General features: G+C 46.8%; 1 protein-coding gene across 4 annotated transcripts in view; it reads right to left on the reverse strand.

Annotated features, from left to right (window-relative positions):
• OPA1 (OPA1 mitochondrial dynamin like GTPase) overlaps positions 1–16852 on the reverse strand; it is a 130886-nt gene that overhangs the window by 96060 nt on the left and 17974 nt on the right. The window lies entirely within an intron of this gene.

Below are 16852 nucleotides of genomic sequence, written 5' to 3' on the forward strand. Positions count from 1 at the left end.
AGCCCTCGACAGACCGAATTACAGAGAGTCGTACTGCCAGAAGGTAGGGGCTGAAGAGGACGGCAAGGGAAGTCATCGCGTTTATGGGGATGGAGAAAGTCCCAGGTAAGTTTAAATTAGCGATAGTGAACCATCTCTGGTACACTTTAAACTATGAAACAGAGCAGAGCAGAGCAGGAAAGTTCAGAGTCATTAGCTCTGCAGTAAAACCTTAAACAAACAAGGAATAGTGAGAGACAGGTTGAGATAAGTGCATCAGAAAAGAGCACTGCTCTCTGACTAAATTAGTCGGAGAGCTCTGCTCTTTTGCATAGATAACAACTGACGTTTCTAACTTTTCCTGTACTGAAAACAACATCAGACTCATATATGCTCTACTAATGTTCTATTTATTAGCTGTACTACACATACAAATCATAGCATAAGTTTATGTTCACTTCAGATTCCCTTTAAAGATAGACTTAACTCATGTTAACAGATAGAATTTTCTATGCCAGGACTGAAAACTTAGATCAATACAAGGGTATCTGGGAGAAATGGCTTGTTCGAGGAGCTTAACCTGTTTGCACTTTGGCCTGGTGCACACCAGAGGAGTTTTTCTGAGCGTTTTGAGTTTCTAAATCTGCTGCTAATGTTATCTTATGTGTCTGTGCACACTGGAGCAATGAGGTTTTGTAAAAAACCCCATAGCATTACATTGGGAAGAGCTTTTAGAGGTTTCAAAACCTCTTCCCAATGTAATGCTATGGGGTTTTTTAGAAAACCTCATTGCTCCAGTGTGCACAGACACATAGGATAACATTAGCAGCAGATTTAAAAACTCAAAATGCTCAGAAAAACTCCTCTGGTGTGCACCAGGCCTTTCTGTTTGGACCTAGGAACGCACGTTATCTAACATATACCTATGTATGAAATGGGCTTTCTAGTTTGTAGCTCTGGACTTTGTGCTTTACTTTTTTATGCTATTGATTTATGTTTTTATCAGTAGATTGTATATTACTTTTGTATGGTTTTAATAAACCGTTAATTAAAAAAGAACAGTGTCCAAACATTAATCTGCATTATATCAGATTATAGTGAAGAGTGGCAAACATCACTGAAATGGTGGTCATGTGCAGCACCTGATGAACATGTCTGTAATGAGTTTAGACTATGTAGACACTGTGGCTCATATGCAATAAACCTAGGTTTTCTCATAGGAGATAATTTTCATCTTCACTTTAAAATAACTTTTCAGCACTCTGCAATTGAAAAGCTTCCAAAAAGTAGATGAAATAGTACTGTAAAATTAATTAGAATATGTTCTTGCTTGCTTATGGTTTAAAAGGCCTTTTACTGACAAGGTGTGAAAATATCACCTAGGAGAACACTCAGGAGAAAAATGTTATTGCATATGGGCCTGTGTGCTTTAGCAATTCTACAACAATCTCACTCACCTCAGTGTTCTCCCCAGACTCTTTTAGCCGGGTGCTCCACCAAGCTAATTTTGGAGAGCACCGGGCTGTCACTGGATCACCTCCTCCTCATCCTCTTATGCTGTAAGTGAAGTTGAGCAGGCCCTGCATTTCCACGTCACGCCCCACCCGGCTACTTTTTCATGCCACCCGGGTGGAAAAAAATTCTGGGGAAGAACACTGCACCTATTAGCAAATCTCACTATAATCTGATATGACACAGGTGATGGTGTCTTACATTTGCCACCAAATAACAGACAAGTTTTAATAAACCCAGGCCAAGTTTTCTGAATCATGCAGGTTATCCACAAACAAAGATCAATCTATCATGTGAGTAGGTGTCAGTTGACATCATTTATCTCCTTTTCAATGAAGCGTAGCTTGTCCGATTGCTATCATAATTGCTGCTGCAGCTTACAGAAGGACACCTTCTGCACATTTTCCCCTCCCTCTAGGACAGGACAAGCTACACAGCAGAAATAGGAGCAACATGTCAGTGCAAGTTTCCATGTGTGCACTGCCACTAAGCCTGTGTTCCTTACTATAGTAATAAAAGGGCCAGTTCACATTCAAACATGTATGCAATAAATCACATGTATGTATGCATGCTTATGAAGTGCATTTTAGGAGAGAGTTTGCAAGCTTCCCTCTAAATCGCCATACTGTGAGCGGCACACATGAAATTCATGCGACTATGTTCATTACCATAGGCCTTATCACATACAAACTTGAAACATGCAGCATCACAGCATCAGAAGGATATAATGTACTCATCTTAATAAAAGGACACCTGAAGAGGGATCATTTAACCACTTGAGGACCGTTGGCTTTACCCCCCTTAAGGACCGGCCACTTTTTTTCCCATTCAGACCACTGAATTCACGGTTTATTGCTCGCTCATACAACCTACCACCTAAATGAATTTTGGCTCCTATTCTTGTCACTAATAAAGCTTTCTTTTGGTGCTATTTGATTGCTCCTGCGATTTTTACTTTTTATTATATTCATCAAAAAAGACATGAATTTTGGCAAAAAAAATATTTTTTTAACTTTCTGTGCTGACATTTTTCAAATAAAGTAAAATTTCTGTATACATGCAGCGCGAAAAATGTGGACAAACATGTTTTTGATTAAAAAAAACCCATTCAGTGTATATTTATTGGTTTGGGTAAAAGTTATAGCGTTTACAAACTATGGTGCAAAAAGTAAATTTTCCCATTTTCAAGCATCTATGACTTTTCTGACCACCTGACATGTTTCATGAGGGGCTAGAATTCCAGGATAGTATAAATACCCCCCAAATGACCCCATTTTGGAAAGAAGACATCCCAAAGTATTCACTGAGAGGCATAGTGAGTTCATAGAAGATATTAATTTTTGTCACAAGTAAGCGGAAAATGACACTTTGTGACAAAAAAAAAAAAAAAGTTTTCATTTCTTCTAACTTGCGACAAAAAAAAATGAAATCTGCCACGGACTCACCATGCCCCTCTCTGAACACCTTGAAGTGTCTACTTTCCAAAATGGGGTCATTTGTGGGGTGTGTTTACTGTCCTCGCATTTTGGGGGGTGCTAATTTGTAAGCACCCATGTAAAGCCTAAAGGTGCTCATTGGACTTTGGGCCCCTTAGCGCAGTTAGGCTGCAAAAAAGTGCCACACATGTGGTATTGCCGTACTCAGGAGAAGTAGTATAATGTGTTTTGGGGTGTATTTTTACACATACCCATGCTGGGTGGGAGAAATATCTCTGTAAATGGCAATTTTTTAATTTTTTTTACACACAATTGTCCATTTACAGAGATCTTTCTCCCACTCAGCATGGGTATGTGTAAAAATACACCCCAAAACACATTATACTACTTCTCCTGTGTACGGCGATACCACATGTGTGGCACTTTTTTGCACCCTAACTGCGCTAAGGGGCCCAAAGTCCAATGAGTACCTTTAGGATTTCACAGGTCATTTTGAGAAATTTCGTTTCAAGACTACTCCTCACGGTTTAGGGCCCCTAAAATGCCAGGACAGTATAGGAACCCCACAAATGACCCCATTTTAGAAAGAAGACACCCAAAGGTATTCCGTTAGTTGTACGGTGAGTTCATAGAAGATTTTATTTTTTGTCACAAGTTAGCGGAAAATGACACTTTGTGAAAAAAAAAAAAAAATCAATTTCCGCTAACTTGTGACAAAAATAAAATCTTCTATGAACTCACCGTACTACTAACAGAATACCTTGGGGTGTCTTCTTTCTAAAATGGAGTCATTTGTGGGGTTCCTATACTGTCCTGGCATTTTATGGGCCCTAAACCGTGAGGAGTAGTCTTGAAACAAAATTTCTCAAAATGACCTGTGAAATCCTAAAGGTACTCATTGGACTTTGGGCCCCTTAGCGCAGTTAGGGTGCAAAAAAGTGCCACACATGTGGTATCGCCGTACTCGGGAGAAGTAGTACAATGTGTTTTGGGGTGTATTTTTACACATACCTATGCTGGGTGGGAGAAATAACTCTGTAAATGGACAATTGTGTGTAAAAAAAATCAAAAGATTGTCATTTACAGAGGTATTTCTCCCACCCAGCATGGGTATGTGTAAACATACACCCCAAAACACATTATACTACTTCTCCCGAGTACGGCGATACCACATGATTGGCACTTTTTTGCAGCCTAACTGCGCTAAGGGGCCCAAAGTCCAATGAGTACCTTTAGGATTTCACAGGTCATTTTTGTTTCAAGACTACTCCTCACGGTTTAGGGCCCCTAAAATGCCAGGGCAGTATAGGAACCCCACAAGTGACCCCATTTTAGAAAGAAGACACCCCAAGGTATTCCGTTAGGTGTATGGTGAGTTCATAGAAGTTTTTATTTTTTTGTCACAAGTTAGCGGAAATTGATTTTAATTGTTTTTTTTCACAAAGTGTCATTTTCCGCTAACTTGTGACAAAAAATAAAATCTTCTATGAACTCACCATACTCCTAACGGAATACGTTTGGGTGTCTTCTTTCTAGAATGGGGTCATTTGTGGGGTTCCTATACTGCCCTGGCATTTTAGGGGCCCTAAACTGTGAGGAGTAGTCTTGAAACAAAAATGACCTGTGAAATCCTAAAGGTACTCATTGGACTTTGGGCCCCTTAGCGCAGTTAGGCTGCAAAAAAGTGCCAATCATGTGGTATCGCCGTACTCGGGAGAAGTAGTATAATGTGTTTTGGGGTGTATTTTTACACATACCCATGCTGGGTGGGAGAAATACCTCTGTAAATGACAATCTTTTGATTTTTTTACACACAATTGTCCATTTACAGAGAGATTTCTCCCACCCAGCATGGGTATGTGTAAAAATACACCCCAAAACACATTATACTACTTCTCCTGAGTACGGCGATACCACGTGTGACACTTTTTTGCAGCCTAGGTGCGCTAAGGGGCCCAACGTCCTAATCACAGGTCATTTTGAGGCATTTGTTTTCTAGACTACTCCTCACGGTTTAGGGCCCCTAAAATGCCAGGGAAGTATAGGAACCCCACAAGTGACCCCATTTTAGAAAGAAGACACCCCAAGGTATTCCGTTAGGTGTATGGCGAGTTCATAGAAGATTTTATTTTTTGTCACAAGTTAGTGAAAAATGACACTTTGTGAAAAAAAAACAAAAATCAATTTCCGCTAACTTTTGACAAAAAATAAAATCTTCTATGAACTCGTCATACACCTAACAGAATACATTGGGGTGTCTTTTTTCTAAAATGGGGTCAGTTTCTGGGGTTCCTATACCGCCCTGGCATTTTACGGGCCCAAAACCGTGAGTAGTCTGGAAACCAAATGTCTCAAAATGACTGTTCAGGGGTATAAGCATCTGCAAATTTTGATGACAGGTGGTCTATGAGGGGGCGAATTTTGTGGAACCGGTCATATGCAGGGTGGCCTTTTAGATGGCAGGTTGTATTGGGCCTGATCTGATGGATAGGAGTGCTAAGGGGGTGACAGGAGGTGATTGATGGGTGTCTCAGGGGGTGGCTAGAGGGGAAAATAGATGCAATCAATGCACTGGGGAGGTGATCGGAAGGGGGTCTGAGGGGGATCTGAGGGTTTGGCCGAGTGATCAGGAGCCCACACGGGGCAAATTGGGGCCTGATCTGATGGGTAGGTGTGCTAGGGGGTGACAGGAGGTGATTGATGGGTGTCTCAAGGTGTGATTAGAGGGGGGAATAGATGCAAGCAATGCACTGGCGAGGTGATCAGGGCTGGGGCCTGAGGGCATTCTGAGGGTGTGGGCGGGTGATTGAGTGCCCTAGGGGCAGATAGGGGTCTAATCTGATAGGTAGCAGTGACAGGGGGTGATTGATGGGTAATTAGTGGGTGTTTAGGGTAGAGAACAGATATAAACACTGCCCTTGGGAGGTGATCTGACGTCGGATCTGCGGGCGAACTATTGGTGTGGGTGGGTGATCAGATTGCCCGCAAGGGGCAGGTTAGGGGCTGATTGATGAGTGGCAGTGACAGGGGGTGATTGATGGGTGGCAGTGCCAGGGGGTGATTGATGGGTGGCAGTGACAGGGGGTGATTGATGGGTGATTGACAGGTGATCAGTGGGTTATTACAGGGAAGAACAGATGTAACTAATGCACTGGCGAATTGATAAGGGGGGGGGTCTGAGGGCAATCTGAGCGTGTAGGCGGGTGATTGGGTGCCTGCAAGGGGCAGATTAGGGTCAGATCTGATGGGTAACAGTGACAGGTGGTGATAGGGGGTGATTGATGGGTAATTAGTGGGTGTTTAGAGGAGAGAATAGATGTAAACACTGCGTTTGGGTGGTGATCTGATGTCGGATCTGCGGGCGATCTATTGGTGTGGGTGGGTGATCAGATTGCCCGCAAGGGGCAGGTTAGGGGCTGATTGATGGGTGGCAGTGACAGGGGGTGATTGATGGGTGATTGACAGGTGATCAGGGGGGATAGATGCATACAGTACACAGGGGGGGGGGGGTTTGGGGGGGGTGTCTGGGGAGAATCTGAGGGGTGGGGGGGTGATCAGGAGGGGGCAGTGGGCAGGGGGGGGGGGGGAGATAAAAAAATAGCGTTGACAGATAGTGACAGGGAGTGATTGATCGGTAATTGAGGGGGGTGATTGGGTGCAAACAGGGGTCTGGGGGGTGGGCGGGGTCTGAGGGGTGCCGTGGGCGATCTGGGGCGGGGGGGGGGAAATCAGTGTGCTTGGGTGCGACATAGGGTGGCTGCAGCCTGCCCTGGTGGCAGGCGCGGAGCTAGGGGGGGTCGGGGTAGGACAAGTGCCCCGGGGCGCCTGGTCCCCGAGGGCGCCCTCAGCCTGGCTGAGCTGCGGGGTTTTTTTTTTTTTTTGCGGCGGAGGGGAGGGGAGCAGCGCAGAGAAGAGGGAGAGCTGTGCGGACGGTGGGGAAGGGGGGCCATATCCCCCCTCCTTCCCTCACCTTAGGTGCTCTCTCTCTCCCTCGCTGTCCCCTCCAATGTCCGGGTGGCTGGCCTGGCAGCGGCGGGCGGAACTCACCTCCGTCTCGCTCCAGCGCCGGCCGGAAGTTCGAGTGCGCAGCCGCTGCTCTGGTCTGGACCAGACCAGAGTAGTGGCAGATCCATCCAGCGCTGCGACGAGACGGAGGTAAGTTCCGCCCGCCGCTGCCAGCCTGAGCCACCCGGACATTGGAGGGGACAGCGAGGAAGGGAGAGCAGCTCTTCTCTGCGCTGCTCCCCTCCTGCTGGGGAGGGGGACACCTGACCTGGCTACCTACTCTGGGCACATATACCCCTGGCTACATATACTGGACATATATCCCTGGCTACCTACTCTGGGCACATATACCCCTGGCTACCTACTCTGGGCACATATACCCCTGCCTACATATACTGGGCATATACCCCTGGCTACCTACTCTGGGCATATACCCCTGGCTACCTACTCTGGGCACATATACCCCTGGCTACCTACTCTGGGCATATATACCCCTGCCTACATATACTGGGCATATACCCCTGGCTACCTACTCTGGGCACATATACCCCTGGCTACCTACTCTGGGCACATATACCCCTGCCTACATATACTGGGCATATACCCCTGGCTACCTACTCTGGGCACATATACCCCTGGCTACCTACTCTGGGCACATATACCCCTGGCTACCTACTCTGGGCACATATACCCCTGGCTACCTACTCTGGGCACATATACCCCTGCCTACATATACTGGGCATATACCCCTGGCTACCTACTCTGGGCACATATACCCCTGGCTACCTACTCTGGGCACATATACCCCTGGCTACCTACTCTGGGCACATATACCCCTGGCTACCTACTCTTGGCACATATACCCCTGCCTACATATACTGGGCATATACCCCTGGCTACCTACTCTGGGCACATATACCCCTGGCTACCTACTCTGGGCACATATACCCCTGGCTACCTACTCTGGGCACATATACCCCTGGCTACCTACTCTGGGCACATATACCCCTGGCTACCTACTCTGGGCATATATACCCCTGCCTACATATACTGGGCATATACCCCTGGCTACCTACTCTGGGCACATATACCCCTGGCTACCTACTCTGGGCATATATACCCCTGCCTACATATACTGGGCATATACCCCTGGCTACCTACTCTGGGCACATATACCCCTGGCTACCTACTCTGGGCACATATACCCCTGCCTACATATACTGGGCATATACCCCTGGCTACCTACTCTGGGCACATATACCCCTGGCTACCTACTCTGGGCACATATACCCCTGGCTACCTACTCTGGGCACATATACCCCTGGCTACCTACTCTGGGCACATATACCCCTGCCTACATATACTGGGCATATACCCCTGGCTACCTACTCTGGGCACATATACCCCTGGCTACCTACTCTGGGCACATATACCCCTGCCTACATATACTGGGCATATACCCCTGGCTACCTACTCTGGGCACATATACCCCTGGCTACCTACTCTGGGCACATAAACCCCTGGCTACCTACTCTGGGCACATATACCCCTGGCTACCTACTCTGGGCACATATACCCCTGGCTACCTACTCTGGGCACATATACCCCTGCCTACATATACTGGGCATATACCCCTGGCTACCTACTCTGGGCATATATACCCCTGCCTACATATACTGGGCATATACCCCTGGCTACCTACTCTGGGCACATATACCCCTGGCTACCTACTCTGGGCATATATACCCCTGCCTACATATACTGGGCATATACCCCTGGCTACCTACTCTGGGCACATATACCCCTGGCTACCTACTCTGGGCACATATACCCCTGGCTACCTACTCTGGGCACATATACCCCTGGCTACCTACTCTGGGCACATATACCCCTGGCTACCTACTCTGGGCACATATACCCCTGGCTACCTACTCTGGGCACATATACCCCTGCCTACATATACTGGGCATATACCCCTGGCTACCTACTCTGGGCACATATACCCCTGGCTACCTACTCTGGGCATATATACCCCTGCCTACATATACTGGGCATATACCCCTGGCTACCTACTCTGGGCACATATACCCCTGGCTACCTACTCTGGGCATATATACCCCTGCCTACATATACTGGGCATATACCCCTGGCTACCTACTCTGGGCACATATACCCCTGGCTACCTACTCTGGGCACATATACCCCTGCCTACATATACTGGGCATATACCCCTGGCTACCTACTCTGGGCACATATACCCCTGGCTACCTACTCTGGGCACATATACCCCTGGCTACCTACTCTGGGCACATATACCCCTGGCTACCTACTCTGGGCACATATACCCCTGCCTACATATACTGGGCATATACCCCTGGCTACCTACTCTGGGCACATATACCCCTGGCTACCTACTCTGGGCACATATACCCCTGCCTACATATACTGGGCATATACCCCTGGCTACCTACTCTGGGCACATATACCCCTGGCTACCTACTCTGGGCACATATACCCCTGGCTACCTACTCTGGGCACATATACCCCTGGCTACCTACTCTGGGCACATATACCCCTGGCTACCTACTCTGGGCACATATACCCCTGGCTACCTACTCTGGGCATATATACCCCTGCCTACATATACTGGGCATATACCCCTGGCTACCTACTCTGGGCACATATACCCCTGGCTACCTACTCTGGGCATATATACCCCTGCCTACATATACTGGGCATATACCCCTGGCTACCTACTCTGGGCACATATACCCCTGGCTACCTACTCTGGGCACATATACCCCTGCCTACATATACTGGGCATATACCCCTGGCTACCTACTCTGGGCACATATACCCCTGGCTACCTACTCTGGGCACATATACCCCTGGCTACCTACTCTGGGCACATATACCCCTGGCTACCTACTCTGGGCACATATACCCCTGGCTACCTACTCTGGGCACATATACCCCTGCCTACATATACTGGGCATATACCCCTGGCTACCTACTCTGGGCACATATACCCCTGGCTACCTACTCTGGGCACATATACCCCTGCCTACATATACTGGGCATATACCCCTGGCTACCTACTCTGGGCACATATACCCCTGGCTACCTACTCTGGGCACATATACCCCTGGCTACCTACTCTGGGCACATATACCCCTGGCTACCTACTCTGGGCACATATACCCCTGGCTACATATACTGGGCATATACCCCTGGCTACCTACTCTGGGCACATATACCCCTGGCTACCTACTCTGGGCACATATACCCCTGGCTACCTACTCTGGGCACATATACCCCTGCCTACATATACTGGGCATATACCCCTGGCTACCTACTCTGGGCACATATACCCCTGGCTACCTACTCTGGGCACATATACCCCTGGCTACCTACTCTGGGCACATATACCCCTGGCTACCTACTCTGGGCACATATACCCCTGGCTACCTACTCTGGGCATATATACCCCTGCCTACATATACTGGGCATATACCCCTGGCTACCTACTCTGGGCACATATACCCCTGGCTACCTACTCTGGGCATATATACCCCTGCCTACATATACTGGGCATATACCCCTGGCTACCTACTCTGGGCACATATACCCCTGGCTACCTACTCTGGGCACATATACCCCTGCCTACATATACTGGGCATATACCCCTGGCTACCTACTCTGGGCACATATACCCCTGGCTACCTACTCTGGGCACATATACCCCTGGCTACCTACTCTGGGCACATATACCCCTGGCTACCTACTCTGGGCACATATACCCCTGCCTACATATACTGGGCATATACCCCTGGCTACCTACTCTGGGCACATATACCCCTGGCTACCTACTCTGGGCACATATACCCCTGCCTACATATACTGGGCATATACCCCTGGCTACCTACTCTGGGCACATATACCCCTGGCTACCTACTCTGGGCACATATACCCCTGGCTACCTACTCTGGGCACATATACCCCTGGCTACCTACTCTGGGCACATATACCCCTGCCTACATATACTGGGCATATACCCCTGGCTACCTACTCTGGGCACATATACCCCTGGCTACCTACTCTGGGCACATATACCCCTGGCTACCTACTCTGGGCACATATACCCCTGGCTACCTACTCTTGGCACATATACCCCTACCTACATATACTGGGCATATACCCCTGGCTACCTACTCTGGGCACATATACCCCTGGCTACCTACTCTGGGCACATATACCCCTGGCTACCTACTCTGGGCACATATACCCCTGGCTACCTACTCTGGGCACATATACCCCTGCCTACATATACTGGGCACATATACCCCTAACTACATATACTGGGTACATATACCCCTGGCTACATATACTGGGCATTTATACCCCTGGCTACATATACTGGGCACATATACCTCTGGCTACATATACTGGGGACACATACCCCTGCCTACATATACTGGGCACATATACCCCTGGCTACCTGTTCTGTGGACATCTCTACCCCTGGCTACCTGTTCTGGGGACATCTATACTGCTGGCCACCTATTCTGGGGACACCTATAGACCTGGGGCTACCTATTTTTGGGCAAGCATTGCTGTCAGATTGAGTGTATTTTGGGGAACTGCTGCCAGGTGAGAGGTGTCTACCATATTAAGGGGACATTCTGCCTATTTATGTGAAATGCTGTCTATTTATGTGCCTCATGACTGCTGAATTTGTCTTGTTGGGGGCCTCATGGTTACTGAATTTGTCTTGTTGGGGGCCTCATGATTTGTTGGGGGCCTCAAGATCGCTGAATTTGTCTTGTTAGGGGCCTCATGATTGCTGAATTTGTCTTGTTAGGGGCCTCATGATTGCTGAATTTGTCTTGTTGGGGGCCTCAGGATTGCTAAATTTGTCTTGTTGGGGGCCTCATGTTTGCTCATGATTGCGGAATTTGTCTTGATGGGGGTGGGGGGCTCATGATTGCTGAATTTGTCTTGGAACATGCTGGAAGGTACATACTGAGGGAGGGTGGGTGAGCGTGAGCCTGCTAACCTCCATGTACATTTGAAGGGGCGTGACCAAATGTGGAGTACCCATAACCACGCCCACATTTGGTCATGACCCTTCACCTTAGGGGGCGCATTAATAGTCTTTGTCCCCGGGCGCTGAAAACCCTAGCTACGCCTCTGCCTGGTGGTCCCTCGGACACTGGGACCACCAGGGCAGGAGGCAGCCTGTATAATACACTTTGTAAACATTACAAAGTGTATTATACATTTTGTATGCGGCGATCGCGGGGTTAACATCCCGCCGGCGCTTCCGTATAGCCGGCGGGATGTTGCGGCAGGCGAGCGGTGACAGGCACCGGCGGAGGATCGCGTCACGGATGACGCGATCGCTCCGCCCATGCCCTTACAAGGACCGCCGCCTCTGTGGGTGAGCCGGTCCTTAAGGGCTCCACTTCCCGGCCGCCCCTGTGCGTTAGGCGGTCGGGAAGTGGTTAATAAGGATGAATGCATAGAGATGCCATATTCATTTCCAACAATCCCAGTTGCATGGCAGTCCAGCTGATCTTCCTGAAACAAACATGTGGCTAATCTACACAGAGTTCAGTCAGAGTATCTGATCACAGAAGTATGGGAGAGCTGGCAGGCACTCGGGTTATGCTGTATTGAGCAGACCAACTAAAAGGACATCCAGGTAAACCATGTGCTGAAGATCAGGATACAAAGTCCATGCAAAAAACAGTGGGAGAAGACAAGAAAAGTCTGGCACTATGGTTTATTGTCAGCATGTGGTAACAGTGCAAGCAGTATCAAAAACAGCATGGATACAACAACATGCAAAAATCTGACATGCAGTGAGAAGATGATACAAAACGTATTAGCTAGTGCTGGAATGCTGTACCTGGATGTGGGATGTGGCAGATGTGTTTGCCCTGCGAAACGGTCGTAAGGCCGTGCACCTCATTGGTGCCCACATCTGCCGCCTCCCAACATCCAGGTACAGCATTCCAGCACTAGCTAATACGTTTTGTATCATCTTCTCACTGCACGTCAGATTTTTGCATGTTGTTGAATCCATGCTTTTTTTGATACTGCTTGCACTGTTATCACATGCTGACAATAAACCATAGTGCCAGAGTTTTCTTGTCTTCTCCCACAGTTTTTTGCAGAGTATCTGATCAGCATGCTTGTTCACGGTCTATGGCTAACAGTATTAGAGGGAGATGATCAACAGAATAGCCAGGAAACTGACATTGTTCAAAAGGAAATAAATGTCAGCCTCCGTAGATCTTTCACTTCAGGTGTCCTTTAGGCCCATTTTACACTTGAGCTGTGCTTTTGAGGTGCGATGCCCCGCCCCATCACAAAATCACAAACATATGACCCTGCAGCAGAGAGAGGGTCATATGCAAAGCACCACTCCCACCCTCCTCGCACACCCCTTGCTACATGCCGTGCTGGATAAGAACCACGTCACTGGGATTCCCAGCGTATTTCCGTTGTTCTGCGCCGCCAACATTTTTAAAATGTATGCTTTGGCCATTGACTTCAATGTCCAGTAACGCGCTGTTGACGTCACAGTGGTGAACTGGAAATTTCCAGCACATTGCGATATGGTTAAGTGTGCTAGGCCCCATTGCCTTGCATTGCTGATTTGTTACCCTGCAGTAAAACAGGGTAACACAACACAGGTTTTAAATGCAAGTGTAAGAGAGGCCTTAATGTTCTCTTTCTTTCTTTCTTGTTCCTGCAATTTATGTGCATGGGGTTCATGTGGTAATTTGCAGCAAAACACCCAAAAGCCTGAATAGCCATAAAAAGTTACTGCCTCACACAGCCCATGTCAGCAATGGCCTGCACATCGCCACATAAAATGTATCCATAAAAAATCCCCCAGATTCATTCATTTAACACAGCTAGAATTATGAGGGACTGCAGGCAGGTTGCATCTTTGAATAAATCAGAAATGTGAAGCAGTTCCTCATTCACATATTAGATGTGCATCATTTCACAAGGTAGCATGGGATTTTCTTCATGCAAAGCTCTCACCACAGAAGGAGCGCAGGATGTACCATTGGTAAACATAGGCAAAAGTCTAAGATGTAGTACCAGCCCCAATTTGTGTAATAGATGCAGCAGAAAATCCTCTCCCAGAGAAAATACAAACATATGCTGGGAAACATGCTAACATTAGGAGGATGCAAATAACGTCAGAACAATCACAAATGAGGTGTTAAAAGGTCCATTATGAATCGATTTTCATATAACAAGGAGCACACAGGAAAACACCACAAGACATCTTGCATTTCACATTAATCATGTTAACCTTAACAAACCCTCCCTTACAGGATCTGTATAACCAAATGTGATATTTCAGTTACAGCAGCCAACCTGGATCTTTGAGGCACTATACAAGCACTCTGCAAAAGCTGGTGGATGTGTTGTGGCCACAATGGTGTTTAACTACTGCTAAATAAAATGAATGCAAAAAGTACATATGATCACGAAGAGTCGACTAAACGAATTAGGAGAAAATGCAAAATAGGCAAAGTGAGCTTATTTGTGTAAAATCTGTACACCTGTGGACAACTAATCAAGAAACCACCCGAATACAGTAGAGCTGGGTAGCACATACCTACAGATCCTAGCTAAAAGAAATCTGAAATGAGAGGAATATGGAGGCTGTTCTCTCTTATTCTCTAATAAACAATGCCAGTTGCCCGACTTCTGTGCTGATGCTCTGCCTGTAATACGTTAAATCACTGGCCCAGAATGAGCATGAAGATTAGATGCTTAGACTCCGACTGCACTGGCTGCATGCAAGTGTGCGAGTCAAAAGTAACTAGGCTCAGCATGACAGCCAGGTAACTGGTATTTGGATGGAAATATTTGACCACGCTCAAGGTAACTGGTATTGTTTATAAGGAAATGAAGATGGCAGCCTACTATTCCTCCAGGTTCCCTTTAACCAAAGCTACGAGGGTGTTACCAGATAAACCAATTACAGAAATTCTAGCACTAGCACAACTGAGAAACATAACCAACTGTTACATGATTTAAATGTAAAAAAAAAAAATAGTAGGGAAGGGTACGAAGAAGGAACAATCAATGAGATACTAATAGTTCTAAGATGATGCAAAGTTTATGCAATTTGGAAATGGACCACTTAAATGAAGCAGCTACCTAGTCAGGTCAAGATATTTCCCCGGTTTTATTTAGCTCTATTCCAGTTAATGACATTTGCCCACACTTCCTCTCCTGGTTGAAGGTGAAACCAAGAAGGGATGTGATGGGAAATGTCCCAAATGAGAATGACAACACTTTCAAACTACAGACTTACAGGAGAGGAGTGTCTGTGAAAAAGCTTCTTAAAAGTTACAGAGCAGGAAGGGGAAGTAGTGCCGGAATGGCTACAAACTGTAGCAAATGTTCCGGTTAGCCATGAGGGACTCTACTATAGCTAACTTACAGGTGGCTCTACAAGGATGGAGACCAATGGCAGTACAAATGGGCCAGTGGGTGTTAAAGTCCTTAAAATGTAGCAAAGATGAAGAGTTAGTAAGATTTGATACTTACTCGGGGGCTTCCTCCGTCCCCATAAACACGTGCGAGTCCCACACCGTCCTCTCGTGGTCTGCCCTTCAGCGTCGGTAACTTGCTCAGTGACGTCAGTCCAGGTCTACTGCCCATGCACAGAAGACCCAGACTGGACGTGACTGAACAAGTTACTGGAGCTGAACAGCAGACTGCGGGAGGACGGTGTGGGACTCATGTGTTTATGGGGTGGGAGGAAGCCCTGGGTGAGTATCAAATCTTACTAACGCTTCATCTCTGGCTTACTTTAAAAATCTCCTATATCCAAACTGGTACTTTTTTGCTAGCTGTTTTAAAAATAAACTACCAGGCTTTACTTTTGATTTCACAAACCCGTTTTAACTACTTTGTGTGAAATTAAAATCTCTGTCCTGTAGGCTACCATTTCAGAATTTTACATTTCCATTGTAAAATATTGTAGCTGCACAAATGAAAACCAATTAGTTGATGCATTACAGAACAACTTTTGTTTGCACTTATTAACGGAAGATTCTCCAACAACACTAGAATCAACAACTCAGTCAATCTCTTCCGTATGTTTTTTTTTTTTTGTTATCATCTGTTTTTATCCTATTGGGAAAATGCTGAAAAATGTTATTGCCAAATGCGTTATGTAAACAAAAAGTTCTTCCCCAAGATCAAGCCTCACATTGCTGTATTTAATTTGCTTCTGAGTCTTCCGCATAACTACACATAGCTAGTCCCGGATTTACCTCACAGGGGCCTATAGGCACAGACACTGGCACCTCAGACTTCGCCTTTCATAAAGCTACAAAACTCCCACCAAACTGCACTGCAAGTGTGCTGGCTGGTACAACTGTCACTTCTCTCTAACTTCCCTTGCCCTTCATAGGTAGCTACAGGTGCTCCTTCATATAAGGAGTACTTCTGTTTACCTAATACTAAGTAACTAGAGGTGCCCCCAAGTATTAGGTAGCTAGAGGAACCTCAATATTAAGTAGCTAGAGGTGCTCCTGACTGAAGAGAGTTTTGGTCAGTGGAATGCAGAAAGTAGGTTAAGTAACCTCACATTTACACTCTCATTACAGACTACCCAGCACGATCATCAGGACTCTACATAGGGAAGGAGGGAGGGAGGCACTCAGGGAGGGGATCGAGTCGCCTTTCCATCATTAGAAGCATTTAGGTACATGCCTATAATGCCTTATGGTAAATCCGGCCCTACATATAGCCTCATAGAGCTTTTCCTTGTTTGATTGGCAAATGCCACTTAACTGGCCTAAATAAAGAATGTTCTGACCATTCACCTGGATCCCTCTAGGCCTCATAATTATAGCTATATTTGCAGCTATTAA

The sequence above is a fragment of the Hyperolius riggenbachi genome, chromosome 4 (genome assembly GCF_040937935.1).
Source record: "Hyperolius riggenbachi isolate aHypRig1 chromosome 4, aHypRig1.pri, whole genome shotgun sequence".
Taxonomy (NCBI): domain Eukaryota; kingdom Metazoa; phylum Chordata; class Amphibia; order Anura; family Hyperoliidae; genus Hyperolius; species Hyperolius riggenbachi.